General features: G+C 38.8%; 1 protein-coding gene across 8 annotated transcripts in view; it reads left to right on the top strand.

Moving 5' to 3' along the window:
- Positions 1–2,728: 2,728 nt before the first annotated feature.
- Gapvd1 (GTPase activating protein and VPS9 domains 1) overlaps positions 2,729–19,458 on the top strand; it is a 90,064-nt gene continuing 73,334 nt past the window's right edge. For 5 of the 8 annotated variants that reach the window (XM_078048211.1, XM_078048213.1, XM_078048217.1 and 2 more), the window contains exon 1: positions 2,730–2,895. The gene's annotated coding sequence lies outside the window, so the exon portion shown is untranslated. Of the gene's footprint in view, positions 2,896–19,458 lie in introns of all 8 variants that reach the window. The other 3 variants (XM_078048214.1, XM_078048216.1, XM_078048215.1) reach the window with 2 other exon arrangements.

Consider the following 19,458-nt stretch of genomic DNA (forward strand, 5'->3'; position numbering starts at 1 on the left):
CTATGAACAAGTAAATATCCCTTTATGTCAGGGATGGTTGAGTGGTATAGTGAAAAAAAATGGACAGAGGTCACAATTTATTCATCCAATCTATTTAAGAAACAAAATAGTTTGGTGTGGTGTTACACACCTATAGTTTCAGCCACTCAGGAGGCTGAGGCAGAAGAATCACTAATTCAAAGTCAGCCTCAGCAATTTATTTATTTATTTATTTGAGAGAGAGAGAGAGAATTTTTTTGATATTTATTTTTTGACGGACACAGCATCTTTGTTGGTATGTGGTGCTGAGGATCGAACCCTGGCCGCACGCATGCCAGGCAAGCACGCTACTGCTTGAGCCACATCCCCAGCCCAGCCTCAGCAATTTAGTGAGGCCCTAAGCAACTTAGTGAGACCCTGTCTCAAAAAAAAAAAAAAAAGAAAGAAAAGAAAGAAAGAAAGAAAAGAAAGGAAGTGGTGGGAATGTGGCTCAATATCTAAGTGCCCCTTGGTTTAATCCCCAGTACCAAATAAATAAATAAATAACAATAATAATAATAATAGCTATACATGGTGGCACATGCCTGTAATTCCAGTAACTTGAGAGACCAAAACAGGAAGAATTCAAATTTGAGACCAGCTTCAATTAAAAGGACTGGAGAATGTAACTCAGTAGTTAAAAGTGTCTGTGGGTTCAGTCTCCATACCAAAATCAAAAATCAAGAAAAAACAAAAATTTTCACCCCTGCCAAAAGAAATATTGTTACAGCAGGTTCCATGAAGACAGCCAGGTTCTCTGCCCATAGGAATAAAACGTGGTAAGTGTATTACCTAGTCCACATTCTGCAAGAATTGTAAATCCACAGCCCTGGTAGGAGAATTGAATTCCCTGGGTGTGCCAAATGGAAAGAAGATTGGAAACTGTTTATCCATCTCAAGTTCTTCATTCATAGGTGACAGAATAGGGCTTAGTTATTAACTAACCATTCCAGTTCTCTTTTCACTTACTATGTACAATATAGTTGGTTGAGGACCCTCAAGATTCTTGTAGGTACTTTGGAGGCCTTTTATTCCCCTCCTCTCTGGCCTGTTTGCTCCAGTCCGTCTAGAGTACTCAGTGTTCCAGAGCTCACTATGAACAAGTTCATTTTATTCAGGCTGGGTTCTTTCTTAGCAATTCACTAATGCCATTTTCCATCTTGAACTCAGCCATTAATTAACTTCCAAGTGTCACCTCCTCCATAAGGACAACCTGATGAGATCTGGGAATCTAGTAGCATTCCTACCTCAGTTTACAATCCTTAATCTGTGGGAGTTTTTTCCACTTTAGGTTATAAATTGTATCCTGTTGCTTTTTTTCTTCTTGCTGCTGCTTTGTACAATGTAACAAGAGCTAGTAAATAGATTCCGGTAAAGTGGTAAGCACTCCTGTAATCCCAAGGGCTCAGGAGGCTGAGACAGGAAGATAGGGAGCTAAAAGCCTCAGCAAAGAGGAGGTGCTAAGCAACTCAGTGAGACCCTGTCTCTAAATAAAATACAAAAATAAGGCTGGGGGATGTGGCTCAGTGGTTGAGTGCCGGAGTTCAATTCCTGGTTAAAAATAAAAAATAAGGGTTGGGGTTGTGGCTCAGGGGTAGAACTCTATCTAGCCTAGCATGTGTGAGGCCCTGGGTTCCATCCTCAGCACCACATAAAAATAAATAAAAAAAGGTATTGTGTCCAACGACAACAGAAAAATATTTTAAAAAATTTTAAAAAGAGCTGGTAAATAATATTTGAATTGAATCCTAGTACCTAACTAGCTACCAGAGAATAAAGCAAATTCTAACAATTTTTAAAGTGGGTATATCAAGGAAGGTGACTAGATGGAGAGAGCAGTCTGGGATTTGATTCACATCTGAAATGGTTGGGAAAATGATTTTTTTAATTACTATTTTTTGTGCTTAGAGGCTCATTTGCTAAATGAAAAACATGCTGTAGAGTATAACTATTAGCACTGGAAAGAAGTTAAAGGAAGCAGATTTCAGCTCAGCAGGAGGTGGAACTTTCTAACATTTAGAGCTGGTCCAATAGTGGAGCAGGCTGCAATACTTAACGAATTCCTTGAAATGTGAACTGTTAAAAAGATGACCATCTGGCTAAATGTACAAGAGGGGATTCCTGCTTGGGCAGGAGTTGCACTAATGACCTTTAAGGTGTCTTCCAATTTTAAGGTTTCTATGGCTGTTCAACTGGGCTAACCTCTGAATACATCTGCGTATTCTGTTAAGTAGTTGTTCGATCCTCACCTGCCCCCCCACCCACCCCCAAAAGTAGTTGTTCGATAAATTGTCAATTGACTTACTTAAAATAACTGTAAGGTCCAGTTTACCGTATGTAAAATTCGATAAAATGGCAAGTGGAAAACCAGGTTTAATATTGCAAATCCAGCCACCACCCAACCGATTCACGACGCTTTCAACTGAAAGGAAGAGCAAGTGTGCCAGGGGTGAGAGTGAAAATCATTCAAATAATGTCCCTGGCACGTGAAAGTCTTTACATGTATTTGCTCCGGCGGATTTTTCACGGCCAACATTCCTGTGCGCGGAGGCGAGGGCCTGGGTGTTGTGAGCGGTTCTCAGGAAGCCGGGACGCAGCTGCCGGGTCCGCGGCTGACAGCGGAAGGGAAGCCACCGGCGGCCGGGCCGGGCAGGGCCGGGCCGTGCCGCCGATCCCAGGGGTCCCCGCGGCGCCGCGCACGCGCGCTGGCGTGGCGGCAGCGCCGCCGCAGGACGCAGGGAAGCCAACTAGCGAGCAGCGGCGGCGGTGGCGGCGGTGGCGGCGGCGGTGGTGGTGGTTCGCGGCAAGGGCGACGACTCCGTGGCCGAGTGGCCGTCCGACGCGGACCTCGGTGCCCTCTTCCGCATGCGCCCGTCGGTGAGCGTGCGTCCCGGGCTATCCTGCGCCGAGTGCACGGCTCCGTGCTGGGCAGCCCGTCTGCTCCGGCCTGGGCCGCAGCCTGCGCCTGACGGCCGGGCGGCCGGGTGCAGCTGACCCCTGGGCCCGGCACCCTTCCCTTCAATGTCTGGCGAGGCGGTAGTGGGGGGACAGGCGGCGAGGCCCGGGAGGAGATGAGGCAACGCGCAGGGGCCGGGGCGGCCGGCCTGGGACGGACCGGAGGGAGGGACGCATGGGGGATGGGGTGGGAAGGGGCCGGGGAACCGCGGGGCGGCTCGGGGTGAAGGCCAGGGCGAGCCCCCGGAAGACAGGACACTGAGCACCCGAGGCGAGAAGCGGGTGGGGTGTCTTCCGAAGGACTCTGGCGGGGATGTCGCGCACTGGGGAATCTTGACAAGCTGGACGCACGGGTCTGGGGCAGCTCATCTACCGTAAACGCTCACCCTCTACTTGGCTTCTTTCCACTTGGGGGTGGAGGTCTGGAAGTGAGGGGCTGTGGGTCGTTTGTTTGCTTCTGTTTTCCTTGAACTTCACGTTTTATTGACTGGCAAAATTGTCATGAGTGCCGGCTAGGCAAACCCCAGAAATAAACAGGAATTTATGCATAAATCTGCATGAGAACAAGGAGACATGGTGTTATGTTCAATGAGAGGAATCAGTGTTTTAAAATTAGCGACAAAAATCAGTTTGAGCAGGACTTGGAAAGAGTTTCAATCTAGGGTTCACTAGTGGAAAGAATGTGGCTAGAATTCAAGGGTCCTGTAACAAGACTAGGGGTAAAATTGCATCTTTATTTTTGTTGACTAGCTGAAATTTATTATTTCCTTCAGTTAGGAAAGTAGACAACAAACCACAATGGTATTGATCTCAGATTGATTTTAAATGCACAATCTTAGATTTGTAGTTGTTACCAATAAAAATCACAGATATTGTTGTATCATGTTTACAGTTGATGTACATATCTCAGATATTCTTTACGCTTAACATTTCTTCGAATTTATGGGGTTACCAGATCTTATAACTAATGTGATTATAAAGCCATATCTTTTTTATTGTTTTGCTAGTATTTCTGTATAATAGGTTTCTTTTATATTCATATATATTGTGCATATAAAATCAATCTGAGGGCTGAGAACGTGGCTCGAGCGGTAGTGCGCTCGCCTGGCATGCGTGCGGCCCGGGTTCAATCCTCAGCACCACATACAAAGAAAGATGTTGTGTCTGCCAATAACTAAAAAATAAAATATAAAAAAAAGACCTCAGAAATCATTAGCTAAAATTAAAAAAAAAAAAAATCAATCTGAGACCATAGGCTTCACCAGACTTCCAAAGCATTCCATAGCACAAATGGTTAAAAACTCCTAAAAAAGTGAGAAGTTTTGGGGCATCTATGAGTGCCTGGAAATATTTGTGTCATTAGGTAAAACAGAAGACAAAGTAGACAGGATAATAATGTAGATGAAAAAGAATTTCATAATCAAGGAAATAAAAGATTTGGATAGAATCAGAGTAGTAGATTTGTAGTTGTTGTTTATACCAGGGTGGTAGTTTGGAAAGACAGACAATAGATTTTTCATTCAGGGTACTGTTAATCAGCAAAAGAATCAGAGGAAGAAAGGGAAGTGAATATTTTGGCCCTCAGATTTTTATATTAAGGCGCTTCCCTAGTTCCAAGTAATCTAAGTCCTCCAAGCTCTTGTGTAATCCTGTGAAAGGAAATGTTAGTGTTTGCTGATTTTTTCTTAAAATCATGAGGGTGGTATAGCTTTTAAAGAGGAGGATATCCTAATTTTCTTTACCTTTAAGAGAAAAATACCAGAGTCTTTATCCAAATTTATCTTCCTGTTACCCTTTTTTTCATATATGATGGGAAGTAAATGTAGAGATTATGGAGTTGAAGAGTTGGTAAGTCATTTTTTTTTTTTTGAAATTCTGTTTCAGATTCTTGGAGTTCTTTGTTTTTCTATTAGTCTTGTCATTGATAAATCACTCAGCATTTTTTTTCCCCCAGAATATGTGTATCTTAAAATTTGTACTTTGTGAAACACCTGTCAACATTTGATGGGATTTTCTACCTCTGAAATAATGGCAGTAACAAAAAATCACTGCAGCAATTTTTTTCTGGAAAATAATTAAGAGGGAGTATTAAAATGTAAAGAAAACTATGTTTTAAAAATATTTTTAGTTGTAGATGGATACAATACCTTTATTTTATTTACTTTTATGTGGTGCTAAGGGTCTAACCCAATGTGTCACACATGCTAGGCACGCCTTCCATTGCTAGGCTACAACCCCAGCTCCTAAAGAAAACTATTTTATGAAACATGATTGGTATTTGTGTAGAATTGAACATTCCATTATGAGTCCCTGCCTGGGAGAGGTCATCCCTTTCACTGTGCCCTTACATTGCTGCCTTTATCATTCTTTGCCTGCTGCTCCTGTGTTTTCTTTCTTTTTTTTTGTAGTTGTAGATGAACAGAATACCTTTATTTTATTTGTATATGGTGCTGAGGATCGAACCTAGTGCCTCACATATGCTAGGCAAGCTCTCTGCCACTGAGCTACAGCCCCAGCCCTGCCCCTATGTTTTCTTTATGGCATGTGTCTATCTGGTGTTATGTTATTTGTATATGTGTTGAATATTTTAATCTTTTACTTTCCTACTTTTATGTCAGTTCTGTGACAATAGGGACCTTTTTAAAGTCTTGCAAATAGTATTATCCATATTGAATGAAACGGAAAGTTTTCATCTAAATTTTTTTGGGGAAGTACTGGGGATTGAACCCAGAGGTGTATTACTACTGAGCTAGATCTTCAGCCCTTTTTATTTTGAGACAGGGTCTCACTAAGTTGGTCAGGGCCCCACTAAGTTGCTGAGGCTGGCCTCAAACTTTCAATCCTGCCAAAGCCTCCCAAGCTGCCGGGATTACAGGAGCATGCTACCATGCCTGACTTCATCTTATATATGTTTTAAAAGATAGAATATTATTTCCTAAACACTGTGTAGTGCTTTTGTGGGCATTTGGTTCCGTTTGGGTACTAATTATTTATTTATCGTGATACTGGGGATTGCACCTGTGGCCTTGGTCATACTAGGACCAATACTCTATCACTGCAGTCCTGGGCACTACTTATTATTTTTTTTAATATTTATTTTTTAGTTGTAGTTGAACACAATACCTTAATTTTTTAAAGGAAAGCAGTCATATTTTGCATATAGCAATTTTTTTTAAAGAGAGAGAGAAAGAATTTTTTAATATTTACTTTTTAGTTTTTGGCAGACAATATCTTTGTATGTGGTGCTGAGGATCGAACCCGGGCCACACGCATGCCAGGCAAGCGCATTACTGCTTGAGCCACATCCCCAGCCCCACAATACCTGTGTTTATTTTTATGTAGAGCTGAGGATGGAACCCAGGGCGCATGTGCTAGGTGAGCACTCAACCACTGAGCCACAACCCCACCCCTGGGCACTACTTATTCTTAGTGCTTGCTGCTATGCAGGTTTTGGTTATCCCCTAACTTTCTATGATGATGTGATAAAAGAAAAGGTCTCTGCTTTGCTCAGGTATTTTTACTGTGTGATCTTAGGTTAGTGGTTTTATTTCCTAATTACTCTCCTATTCTTCCCCTTCCCCCTTACTAGAGATTGAATTTATGGGTGCTTTATCACTTAGCTATATCCTCACTTGCCTACTGGTCTCAAAACCAGCTCTCTCAGCTTTCTGAGTAGCTACTCCACACCCTGCTAATTACATTCTATATATTGAGGCCTACAGATGTGCCTCTGTCAAAAGAGAAAAGCAGCTCTATAAGGAATAACTAGTGTACTGGCTACAGTGGCATATGCCCATAATCCCAGGGACTTTGGAGGCTGATGCAGGAGGATCACAAGTTCAAGGCCAATGTGGGCAGCTTAGCGAGACTCTGACTCAATAGAAAATTAAAAACAGGGCTGGGGATATAGTTCAGAGATAGAGCACCCTGGGTTCAACCTCTAGTAATACCTGTGCCCCCCCCCCCCCACCAAATTGCAAACCTATAGAAGAATAATACATAAACACCCATTTAGCCTTCATCTAGATCTGCAAATTGCTAACATTTTGTCATTTTTGCTTTACACAGGGAATACATACACTTTTTGCTGAACCATATGAAAGTTAGGTGTGAATATGGATATTAATTGTTCTTTTTATTCCCAGACACTTTAGCTTTTATTTCCCAAGAACAAGGACTCTGTATATCTACAATTTAGTTGTAGATATACAGAGATTAAGATTTTTAACATGGATGTAATATGATTACTCTTTCAACTTTTCCTAATACTGTCCTTAGTTTGTTGTTGTCTTTTGTTTTTGATTCAAGATCTAGTTAAAGATCTTGCATGGTATTGCATGGTATCAAATCTAGGATCTTTTTGTTTTTTAATTTTTTTAGTTGTCAATGGACTTCATTTTATTTATTTATTTTTATTATTATTTTTTAAATTTTTTAGTTATACTTGGGCACAATATCTTTATTTTGTTTATTTATTTTTATGTGGTGCTAAGGATCGAACCCAGTGCCCCACATATGTGAGGCAAGCCCTCTGCCACTGAGCCACAACCCCAGCCCCCATTTTATTTTTTTATATGCGGTGTTGAGAATTTAACCCAGTGCCTCACTCTTGCTAGACAAGCGCTCTACCACTGAGCCATAACTCTAGTCCCAAATCTAGTGTATTTTTCCAGCCTTTTTGTGGTTTCTTGTGTCAGTAACATTTTATTTTTTTTTATTTTTTGTGGTAATGAATCCAGGTCCTCATGTATGCAAAGCATTTGCTTCACCATTGAACTTCATCCTCAGCCCCAGACAGTAACATTTTTAAAAAATATTTTTTTTATGTGTAGGTGGACACAATACCTTTATTTATTTATTTATTATGTGGTGCAGAGGATTGAACCCAGGGCCTCATGCTTGCTAGGCAACTGTTCTACCACTGATCTACAACTCTAGCCCCCATCCCCACCCCCAGTAACATTTTTTTTTTTTTTTTTATTGGTTGTTCACAACATTACAAAGCTCTTGACATATCATACTTCGAACAATAGTTTCACCAGTAACATTTTTAAAGCATCCCTACCACTTGTTTTGTAGAATGCTTCTCAATTGCAGTTTGTCTGAACATTCCTTCATGGTCAGATTCAGATTAAAACAAGTGATTTTAGGTCTCTTTTAGTATAGCTCATCAGGGGAACATGACACCAGTTTTGTCATTGATGTAAATTTGGTTAAGGTAATGTTTAGATTTCTCTTGTAAAGACATATTTTTTCCTTTGTAATTAATAAATAATTTGCGGAGTGATTATTCTTTTTACTTTTTTGGTTGTGATTTCTAGCCAGGCATGATATTGCATGTCTAGTACCATAATGACTGAAGAGACTGAGGAAGGAGGATCACAAGTTTGAGGTTACCTACAGCAACTTAGCAAGACTGTCAGGAATATTGAGACCCTGTCTCAAAATAAAAAGGACTGGAGATGTAGCTCAGTAACAAAGTGCCCCTGGGTTCCCCAGTTCCCCCCCAAAAAAGGTTCATATAATTTCTTTTTTTAAAAAAAATATTTATTTTTTAGTTTTCGGTGGACACAACATCTTTATTTTTTAATTTTTATGTGGTGCTGAGGATCGAACCCAGCGTCCTGCGCATGCCAGGCAAGCACGCTACCCCTTGAGCCACATCCCCAGCCCAGGTCATATAATTAATTTCTTTCTTTCTTTCCTTATAATTTCTTTCTTTCTTTCTTTCTTTCTTTCTATTGTAGTTGGACACAATACCTTTATTTTATTTATTTATTTATTTATGTGATACGCTCTACCACTGAGCCACAACCCCAGCTCTAGGTCATGATTTGTGTTTTTGTTTTTTTTTAAATTTTATTTTTATGTGATGCTGAGGATGGAACCCAGTGCCTCACGTGCGAGGTGAGCACTCTCACTCTGAGCCATAATCCTAGCCCCTTGTTTTTTTTTTTAAATAAATATTTTTAGTTGTAGTTGGACACAATACCTTTATTTTACTAACTTATTTATATGTAGTGCTGAGGATCAAACCCAGGGCCTCCCACATGCTAGGTGAGCATTCTGCTGCTGAGCCACAACCCCAGCCCCAAGGTCATGATTTTAATAGAGGTGCTTGTCAGAAGGGTCATGAAAATGTAGATCAGGAGGGCTGGGGTTGTGACTCAGTGGTAGAGAGCTTGTGAGACACTGGGATAGATTCTCAGTAACCACATTTAAATAAATAAAGAAAATAGAGGTTCATCTACAACAACAACAACAAAAAATGTAGATTGGAGATACTGACTACTAAATGGCAGAATGAGGAATCCAGGAATGCTGTGTGGAAAAGATGACATTTTAACTGCACCTTGAGTCATATATGGCTCTAGGGATATTAGAGAAGAGTTCCAAGTGGAGAAGCAACTTGAACAAAGACAAGGACAAAGGAATTTGTAAATTGAATGGGAAAACATCCAGGCCCTTTTCCGGGCCCTAGTGCATTAAATCTCTGAAAGAGAAAAATGGTAGGAAAGATTATAAAGGTAGTTTGAGATGAAGAAAGGCTGAAAAATCTGGGCCATCCACCTTCTCTCTCCATTATAACCAGAAGTTCACTATGAGAGCGATCATTTGCCTCAGGTCACCATCCTACCTCGAGCCCATTGTAGTGAATTGCTTCCAGGGATCCTGAACTCAGTGTACATGCAAAGAACCAGAGAGGCTGCATGGGGAAAATGAAGAGTGTGGGACTTTGGTGTCAAATCTCAGTTTGAATCCCTTCTCTGCTATATAATAGCTGAATGATCAGGCAGTAAGTTATCTGAGTTTTCTGAATCTTTTTCCTCCTCTGTGAAGAGGAGATATGTACCTGCCAAGTAGGATAAAATCAACTAATGACATAGGAACATGGCTTTTACTCAGTCATTAATAGTTATCATTTGGTGCCCAACCTCTAAATCTACCTCCATTACTTTTCCATCTTGGTACCTCATCCCATACTTTAAAACGAGCTCTTTTGGTGTCTTCTTGGCTACTGTCACAGTACTTTCACTTCCCACTTCACCCAATAGGCTTTATTGAGTGTTGTGATCTGTGTTTCAGATGGGGTACAGCACTTATTGTCTTACAAGGTGCTACTGCCTGATAATGACATTCTGAAAATTGAGACAGTATATACTAACTTGTTGGTGCAGCTAACAATATAAAGGTTTTTGTTGTTGTTGTTTTGTTTTTTGGTACTGGGAGGGTTGAACTCCAGGATACTCAACTACCGAGCCACATCCCCAACCCTATTTTGTATTTCATTTAGAGACAGGGTCTCACTGAGTTGCTTAGTGCCCTGCAGCTGAGGCTGGCTTTGAACCTGCGATTCTCCTTCCTCAGCCTCCCAAGCCACTGGGATTACAGGCATGTGCCTGGCCAACAATGTGAAATTTTTTACTCTTATTTTTTTTTTTTTTTTGGTACCAGGGATTGAACCTAGGGGCACCATATCCCCAGCCCATTTTATTTTTTATTTTGAGACAGGGTCTCACTAAGTTGCTGAGGCTGGCCTCAAACTTGCAGGCCTCCTGGCTTAGCCTCCTGGCTTAGCCTCCTGAGTCACTGGGATTCCTGGTAGATGCCACTGCGCCTGACTCTTTTCTTGTCTTTAAAGAACTTTTAAAAAATGCTTATCTGGGGCCCAGGGTTGTAGCTCACTGGTAGAGTACATATCTAGTATGTGTGAGACACTGGGTTTGAACCTCAACACCACATAAAATGAATAAAATGAAGGTATTGTACCTATCTACAACTGAAAATATTTTTAAAAATGCTTATCTCTATTTTCTGAATATGTTTCAATATGTATTATAATTTTTTTAAGGACATTTTCAGAAGGTCATTTCTTTTTTGTTCCTAAACTGAAACCTAATCTTGACACTGCAATGCACTGGTCAGAGTAAGTGGTGGATATCTATTGATACTTCTGCCTTCTCTTATTTATTTATATATATATATAAAATGATGGTTGAACAAATGTTTGAAAAGGGAAAAAACATACTTCATAGGAGTCTGTATAATTTAGTTTCAAGGTGAATCAGATACCTTAAATACTTATAACTGAAAGAAAAGCATAACTTGATTTTAGAACCATGTATGTGCATGTGTGCTTGTGTCTTTGCTGTGTTGTGCTTTCAGTGCAGGGCTTGAGCATGCTACACAAGCCTAGGCTACTGCTTTATCACTGGGCTACTTCCCAAGCCCTTGTGTGTATGTCTATGCACATTTTTTTAGTAATGTATCTTCTTAATATAAGACTTTAAACATACTCTTTTAACTGTAAAAACAGGCATGATGTCTGCTCGTTACTTAAGATGTCTGTCCAAAAGGTGCTTTCTTGGTCTTGCTCCTATATAGTGCCAGTACATCCACGCAGAGACTAGTGGAAAGCATGTTGTAAAACGTGTTCAATTGTTTTTCCTTACTAATTTGTTTTATTAATTATTTTCTGTGAGTCTTTGGAAGGGTTAAACTGTGATTTTTCTCTTGGAAAATTTAAAACACAAATTAATCAAGGGGTATTAGACTTTGTTCAGGGTCAGAGTCAATATTCTTTCAAGCAATCTTTTTTTTGTTTTGGGGGTTAAGGGGAAGGAATGGGGTCTAGCTGTATTCCCTAGGCTAACCTCAAATTCCTGTGGCCCCAGCAATCCTCCTGCCTCGTTCTCCCAAATAGTTGGGACTATAACACCTATCCACAATCTTTTTTTTTTTTTTTTTTTTTTTAAATACTAGAGATTGAACCCAGGGGCACTTTAACATTGAGTTACATCCCCAGACCTTTTTATTTTTAATTTTGAGATAGGGCCCCCTAATTTGCTGAGGCTAGCTTTGAACTTGAAATTTTCTTGCCTCAGCCTCCAAAACTGCTGGTATTATAGCCATGTACCTCTGTGCCTGGTGGATTAATTTCTTTTGCAGAATTTTTTTCATCTATGCTGCCTTCTTGTGAACCAAGGAATTCTTTAGTGTTTGTTTTTTACATCTAACCATTTAATGTTGTGATGGGACAAGTTGAATTCTGACAAAAGTAACTAATCAAACTCTTCTATGAGTAAGTTTCTATTTCATCATCTGAAAACGTTAATAATAATGGTAATGCTAAGAGTGATAACATTTATTAAGTTCCTTCTCTTTTTCTAAGTCATTGTATAAACTGTTTGAAATTATTAATTCTCAAAATAAAAAATACAAAGAACAAATATTATCAGTTTTATGAAATACTATTCTGGTAAATGTAATGAAACAGACATAATGGCCTGTTCGCTTACATGCTTTAATTTTGAGTATGAACTCTTGAGTCTGAAGCAAGCTTTGCTAGTATTACCGCTCAGCAAAAATGTAGCAGAAGCTCAGAGTTCTCTTTCTGCTCCTGCATTTGGTTGTTTTGTACGCCCACTATATTTATGGAAGAAGCTAAGTTTATCCCAGGGACTAGAGCTTCCTCAAAGCATGTGGGTGGGGAAGTGTTCCTCTTAGAAATTTCCAGAGGGTTCTGAGGATTTTATTTTATTTTTAATTTTTTTGTGATGCTTGAGATCCAATCCAGGGCCTCTCAAATACTGGACAGGTGTTTTACCACTGAGCTGCATTGCGAGCCCCTGAGATTTTAGATTTTTCTTAGTTATTTGGTTCATCTTGATCTCAAAATTTGGGCTGGGGTTGTGGCTCAGCAGTAGATTGCTCGCCTAGCACGTATGAGGCCCTGGATTCAATCCTCAGCACCACATAAAAATAAATAAGTAAAATAAAGGTATTATGACCAACTACATCTATAAAATATAAAATTTTAAAAATTTACATATATACACATATACATATATACACATACACACACACACACATATATCAGTTGTCATTAGAGATTGTTGAATTGGAGAAAGTTAAATTTAGTGGTATTTAATTTCAACCTAATAAAATTAGTGGAAATTTATCTATTTATGAAAGTTCATGATACCCTTTTCTAGATTGCATGGATAGTTTGTCTTGTTTTGTTTTGTTGTTTTGGCTGGGGATGGGTTGGCGGGTACTAGGGATTGAACTTAGGGGCACTTGCCCACTGAGCCACATCCCACCCCTATTTTGTATTTTATTTAGACAGGGTCTCACTGAGTTGCTTAGTGCCTCGCTTTTGCTGAGGTTTACTTTGAACTCACTATCTTCCTGCCTCAGCCTCCTGAGTTGCTGGGATTACAGGGCATGGATAGTTTTGTATCATTTATTTCTTCTGGGAAATAAAGGGATATAATTTTAATGTCATTGCAGTTCTGCTTACTGGGTTGTAGCTTGTTATTATTGAAGTAGGTCTTATTTTGAAATTAATTACTGTGTCTTTTCTATTGCACTTGAAAATTTCTTTTAATATGTTTTTATTCACAGAATTTATTCTGTTTCAGTAATTGCATTAGCGATCGTCAGCAGACAACTTCTCAGTGCAAAGTTGTTGTTATTATTATTATTATTATTGATACTAAGAGTTGAACCCAGGGGCTCATTACCTCTGAGCTACATCTTAGCCCTTTTTATGTTTTATTTTGAGACAGGGTCTTGCTGAGTTACTGAGGCTGGCTTTTGACATTTGACCTCTTGTCTCAGCCTCCTGAGTAGCTGGTATAGGTGTACACCACTGTGTCTGGGTTGTTATTTTTTTTAATTACTAAAGTAATCAATGTTCTTTGTTTTAAAAAATGCTAATATGAAAGCTTTTCTTTTTTGTGCAGTACTGGGGATCTGCCACTGAGCTTTAAGTCCTTTTTATTTTTATTCTGAGCCACTAAATTGCTTCAAAATAAATTGCCCACACTGGCCTCAAACTTGTGATCCTCTTCTCAGCCTCCCAAATTGCTGGGATTGCAGGAGTACACCACCATGCCTAGCAAATTCCTTCCCCACATGGTATGTATACACATACATTTATGTATGATTTAAAGTTTTTCTTTTTTTCCCCCAGAATTATAGTTAACATTATATGTGTTTTCTAAATGCTTTACACACCTTAACTATTTAACTTTCAGAATTCTGTTCTGTGAACATATCTTATATATTAGGTTGTCTTTTATCTATTTGCAGATGACGAAAGCTAGGCATAGAGAAATAAAACAACTAGCCCAGTATTGTACGGCTACTGAGTGGCAAAGCTGAGATTTGAGCCCAAGTAGTCTTTTTTTTTTTTTTTTTTTTTTGAGAGAGAGAGAGAGAATTTTAATATTTATTTTTTAGTTTTCGGCGGACACAACATCTTTGCTTGTATGTGGTGCTTGAGGATCGAACCCGGGCCGCATGCATGCCAGGCGAGTGCGCTACCACTTGAGCCACATCCCCAGCCCTGGTTGCTGTTTTTTAATCATTTTGGAACTATTTAGCAACAGCATGGCTAATTTTTTAAAAAAATATTTATTTTTTAGTTGTAGTTGGACACAATACTTTTATTTAATTTGTTTATTTTTATGTGATGCTGAGAATTGAACCCAGGGCCTCACACATGCTAGGCAAGCACTGTGCCCCTGAGCCACAACCCCAGCCCAGCATGGCTAATTTTTAATCTGAAGCATTGCCCTTAATTCTTAATTGTTCATGGAACCCAGGGCCTTGTGCATGCACTCTACCACTGAGCTACAGCCTCAACTTTTCTTTAGTTTTTTTTTTTTTTTAGTTGAACACAATATCTTTATTTTATTTATTTTTTTGTGATGCAATTAATTATTTATAAACTGAAACATTTATTCAGCACCTGCTATAGGCCAGTCACTGTGCTAAGTTATGGAGGGTAACAAGATGGGTATGTACCTACTTTGGGGAACTTGGGAATTTTGTTGTGAAAACACATTTTGCTGCAAACTGTGAAATTGCAGTGGGAGAGATGGGCCCAAATGAAGACGTGTCTGAGTCAAGGAAATGGTGGCTTAAGTCTGTGTTGCGTTGAGCTGTGCCAGATGCCTACATGGGATCTAACAGACCAATGAAAGGAGTAGGCAGAACATCTAAAAAGAGGGTACACAGAAGACTGTCTTGTGAGAAACAGTTGAAGTTGTCATTGGAATGTTGTATGTCCCTAAGAGAACATGAGCCCCTTAAGGGCAGACCTTGTCTATTTTGTTCATCACTGCCTAGCACATGGTAGGTATTTAATAATAAACATTCATTGAATATATGAGTGAGGGAAGTATTAAAGTTTATTTATTTGTCTCAATTTTTGGAAAGAGAATTAATTTATTATATTAGTATGTTATTAACCTGGCAATTTTTAGATAATGAAATTTAATAAAACACTATAAAATGAATAAGAAATGTTCTAGCACTAAAGGAGATATGTGTTGTAAGGAGAAACAAATGTAGACAAATCATTGTAATTCAGCATGGTATCTATAAAAAATTTTTGCAAGGAGCACTGTTCTCTTATATGGATTGGTTAGATCACTGAAAAGTGTTGGGTAATTAAGAAGCTCATGTTAAAATTATTTGATTGACAGAACACCAGAGATAACATTGTAGCAAGTCACAAAAAATGGTGTCATGTCCTTTTTCGTCTTATCACATTAATAGGAAAAGTGTGTCTATAATTTTAATTATTTATTTATTGATACTGGGGATTGAACCCAGAGGTGCTTTACTGTTGACTGAACAATATCCTCAGCCCTTTTTATTTTTTATTTTGAGACAGGGTTTCATAAAGTTGCTGAGACTGGGGTCAAACTTACTATATCCTCCTGCCTCAGCCTCCCAAGTTGCTGGGATTACAGGCCTATGCCACTGCACCTGGCAGTGTAATTTTTTTTTTTTTTTAAAGAGAGAGTGAGAGAGGAGAGAGAGAGAGAGAGATTTTTTTTTTTTAATATTTATTATTTTTTAGTTCTCGGCAGACACAACATCTTTGTTGGTATGTGGTGCTGAGGATCGAACCCGGGCTGCACGCATGCCAGGCAAGCGCGCTACCGCTTGAGCCACATCCCCAGCCCTGGCAGTGTAATTTTTAAAATGACAGTTCTATGGCAATGTAGCCATCGGTATATAAAAATCTTTCCTATGCTTAATCTTTTAGTTGCATAATCTTATTTTTTCCAAGCCTTATTTAATACTGTTTTTGGTGGTAATGGTGGTACTGGTGAGCAAACCCAGAGGCATTCTACTACTGAGCTACATCCCCAGCCCTTTTTACTTCTTTTTACTTTTTGTTCTGAGAAAGAATCTTGCTAGGTACTGAAGCTGGCCTTGAACTTGTGATTCTCCTGCCTCAGCCTCCCAAGGTGCTGGGATTACAGGTGTGCACCACCATGTCTGGCTTTAATGACTTTTTTGATAGTGTGTCTCTCCCCCCTTCTCCCCCGGCCATAGATATGGAGTTTGTTTTTTGTATATGTTTTGTGTATGGGGAGTAGTCAGAATTGAACCCATGTCCTTCTACATGCTAGGTAAATGTCCTACCCTGAGCTTTATCTCTAGACCTTTTAAAAATTTGAAAAGGTCTCACTAAGTTGTCCACACTGATCTTGAAGTTGTGATCCTCTTGCCTTAGTTCTCCCCCTGCCTGGTAGCTGGGAATTACAGGTGTGCACCACCATGCGTGGCTATATAGCTAGTTTTAGGTTCATTGCGTTATTCTTTAGAATCTTCCTATTCAGAACTTTATTAGTATATTTAAGTCTTAAAATATATGGAGGACCTGTTGTGTATGGCTGAGTGTGTTTATTATCTGGGCACCATTCTGTATTAATTCCTTAGAACTTTTTATATACTTCCATGTAGCATTTTAACTTAGAATTTTCTTGGTCCTGAAGTCCAGCTACTTTGTCAGGCAATTGGATGCTTTCCAAGAAAGTTATACATCTGCTGACTTATATATTAGTAGTTGAAGAAAGAGTGAGGCTATTATAAGTAGTAACCTTGACCATAAATTAAAGCATTCATTATTAAAAGATAATTGGCTTAGTCATTAAAACTGATTTCTGAAGCCAGATATACTTGGATTCTGTTCTTAACTTTGCTAGTAACTAATTTGATTTTGGGAAATACTTAAATTTTTCAATTTCCCCAGGTGTCAATTGTGATTAAGAATATCTTTTAGGGGCTGGGGATGTGGCTCAAGCGGTAGCGCGCTCGCCTGGCATGTGTGCGGCCCGGGTTCGATCCTCAGCACCACATACCAACAAAAGATGTTGTGTCCGCCGAAAACTAAAAAATAAATATTAAAAATTCTCTCTCTTCTCTCACTCTCTCTTAAAAAAAAAATATCTTTTAGGGGGCTGGGGTTGTGGCTCAGAGGTAGAGAGCTCGCTTACCATGCATGAGGCCTGGGTTCCATCCTCAGCACCACATAAAAATAAAATAAAGATATTGTGTTCACCTATAACTAAAAAATAAAATATTAAAAAAAGCATATCTTTTAGGCTGGGGGTATAATAGGTAAAGTGTTTATTTAAAAAAAAATTTTTTTTGAGGGGGTACTTGGGAGTGAACTCAGGGGCACTCAACCACTAAGTTGTATCCCCAGCCCTATTTTGTATTTTCTTTGGAGACAGAGTCTCACTGAGTTGATTAGTGCCTTGCTTTTGCTGAGGCTGGCTTTGAACTCGAAATTCTGCCTCAACTTCCCAAGCCTCTGGGATTATAGGTGTGCGCCACCACACTTAATGTACTTTTAAAAAAAATTTATAAATATAGTTGATGGACTTTATTGTATTCATTTATTCATATGTGGTGCTGAGAATTGAACCCAGTGTCTCACACATGCTAGGCAAGCACTCTGCCACAGAGCTACAATCTCAGTCCACCCGGATTTTCTTAAACAAGAAAAGGAAATATATTTGCCTTCCTTTAGTACAGCAGAAATTAGTGCAAAAAGTAGTAGAGTTATAGAAATTTTGTGTCAGATTTATGTATTTCATTTCTGATCACAGTTAACTAAAAGAACATTTTTGTGTGATTATTAAAACCTTGCAGTATATTACCAGATGTTAATGAGTTCTAGAACATCACATGGTAGCTTGTCCCTTTTCTAGGTGATGGTTTTTAGAGATTGTGATAAATTACAGTGTTCAAATTCTTTTCTCAAGTTTAAGTTTTCTTACTGAAAATAGTTGCTAAATTGGATGTTTGAAGTTAGAAGTATATTATTTGTGTAATTAAAAAATTTAAGATTTTATTTTTTAGAACAGTTTAAAATTTATAGGAAAATTAAATACAGAGAACCCTTTAGACCCAGTATCAAATTCCCTTTATTACTAATGTTTTACCTTAATATGGTATACTTGGGGGCTGGGATTGTGGCTCAGCAGTAGAGTGCTCACCTAGCATGGGCAAGGCACTGGATTCGATTCCTAGCACCACATTTAAAAAAATAAGTAAAATAAAGGTATTGTCCAACTATAACTATAAATAAATAAATTAATTAATTAATTAATGGTGTACTTGTTACAAAGAGTGAACTAATATTGATATATAATTATTCACTATAAAGTTCATACTATAGTCAGATTTCTTCAGTTTTCACCTAATGTTGTTTTTCTATTCCAGCATACTATATTTAGTTCTCATTGTATAATTTTTTTTCAAAATATTTATTTTTTAGTTGGACACAATAGTTTAATTTTGTTTATTTTTATGTGGTGCTGAGGTTCAAACCCAGGGCCTCGAATGTGCTAGGTGAGTGCTTTACTGCTGAGCCACAACCCCAGCCCTGTCATTGTGTAATTTTTAATGGGATTATCTTAAATTAGATCTTTGCAAATGTTGCTTTATTCTCAAATTTCAAAGCCATATCATGTGTGCTGAGGCATATTATATTTCTTTCTTTTTTTTTTTTAGAGAGGAGAGAGAGAGAGAGAGAGAATTTTTAATATTTATTTTTTAGTTTTCGGCGGACACAACATCTTTGTTGGTATGTGGTGCTGAGGATTGAACTCGGGCCGCACGCATGCCAGGCGAGCGCGCTACCCCTTGAGCCACATTCCCCAGCCCGGCATATTATATTTCTAATAATGCTCTTAGATTGAAGATAACTGGCCCTTTAATTTCTTAATTTCTTTTTTTTAAAAATTTTAATATTTATTTATTTTTTTTAGTTTTCGGCGGACACAACGTCTTTGTTGTATGTGGTGTTGGGGATCGAACCCGGGCCGCAGGCATACCAGGCGAGTGCTCATCCGCTTGAGCCACATCCCCAGCCCTGGCCCTTTAATTTCACTTTTAGTCTTTTTCCAGCATAGTTTCCATAATGTTAGCAAATAGTCTGTCTTACCACTTTAGTTATGACTTCAATCTTTGCCACTTACTTTTATGAAAAGGTTCATTTTGGTCAGTTCTGTCATTTGATGGACATAGAGTCTGCTTTGTCTCAGTGAAATAATAATAAAAATAATAATAATATTATTATTATTATTATTTTTGTAGCATTTGCCCATCTGAACTTTCAACTTCAGGAAAGTTGAGCAGTTTCTAATATGGGACACTTCTTCCCATGAT

The sequence above is a fragment of the Ictidomys tridecemlineatus genome, chromosome 4 (genome assembly GCF_052094955.1).
Source record: "Ictidomys tridecemlineatus isolate mIctTri1 chromosome 4, mIctTri1.hap1, whole genome shotgun sequence".
Classification (NCBI taxonomy): domain Eukaryota; kingdom Metazoa; phylum Chordata; class Mammalia; order Rodentia; family Sciuridae; genus Ictidomys; species Ictidomys tridecemlineatus.